Consider the following 1,043-nt stretch of genomic DNA (forward strand, 5'->3'; position numbering starts at 1 on the left):
AACAAATGCCAATAACGACAGATCGATGAAACGAAGATAACCGGCCACCGCTGCACTCTCCGGAGAAGTACCACCGTGCTTCCAGCACTCCAAAGCGCCGCGTGCCGAGCAACACCTTCAAGAAGGAATGCGACGACGACGACGACGCTGCTGCCTAGACAAGTCCTAGGGTTTCCCCCGGTACGCAGAGAGCAGTGGGGAAGGGGTATACCCGACGCCCTTCAAGAAGGTCCAGCGGCACCCGCAGGCGTCACTGTGTCGATGACGGACGAGCCACCAGGGATTTCTTTCAACCCAAACAACCACCACCACCTCGGACGTTTCAAATTGCACCACCAGACCTGCCGCCCACCCGCATGTGCCATCATGGGCACCAAACCAACCTCACCGTCTCCCTGAGGCCACCGACACGAGACCTGGAGGAGGGAGGAGGAGCCAACGGGATCGGGGGCATCCGCAACTCAGCCGACGGGAGGGGACAACCACCACCGCCGCCGCGGAGCCGGTCGGACATGACGACAGGGACCTCCAGGCCCGACCAGGCCCCAAAGGGTCCGGACAACCCCTGCCACCACGTTGCAGCACATCGGCCGACGAAGCCGCCACCACGTTGCAGCACATCGGCCGACGAAGCCGCCACCAATCGCAGCCCCCGACTCCGCGCCACCTCCACCAGGGAGCCACGCTGCCATGCGCCGAAATGCCGACCAGACCCAACCAAGATGGGGGCCAAAAGGGCCAAGATCTGGGCGACGCGGATGCCACCGGCCAGCCGAACCACCACGCCCTGCGGTCAACGGCAGCTCAGCCGCATCAGCAGCGCCTGCGACCTGCGGAACCCCGTCGCCAAGTCGCACCATCACCAACCGAGGAGCACCGCCCTCAGCAGGGGGCCCCCGCACCCCCCACGCGCGAGCGGGGAAAGAAGGGCCCGTAGCCGCCATCGCCGCGCGGGCGGGGCCTGGCGAACCACGCTGACGACGGCGGTAGGGGGGAGCGACGGGGGAGGGAGGCTGGATGAGAGGAGGGCGTGAAGGTTCACC

The sequence above is a fragment of the Triticum aestivum genome, chromosome 7B (genome assembly GCF_018294505.1).
Source record: "Triticum aestivum cultivar Chinese Spring chromosome 7B, IWGSC CS RefSeq v2.1, whole genome shotgun sequence".
Classification (NCBI taxonomy): domain Eukaryota; kingdom Viridiplantae; phylum Streptophyta; class Magnoliopsida; order Poales; family Poaceae; genus Triticum; species Triticum aestivum.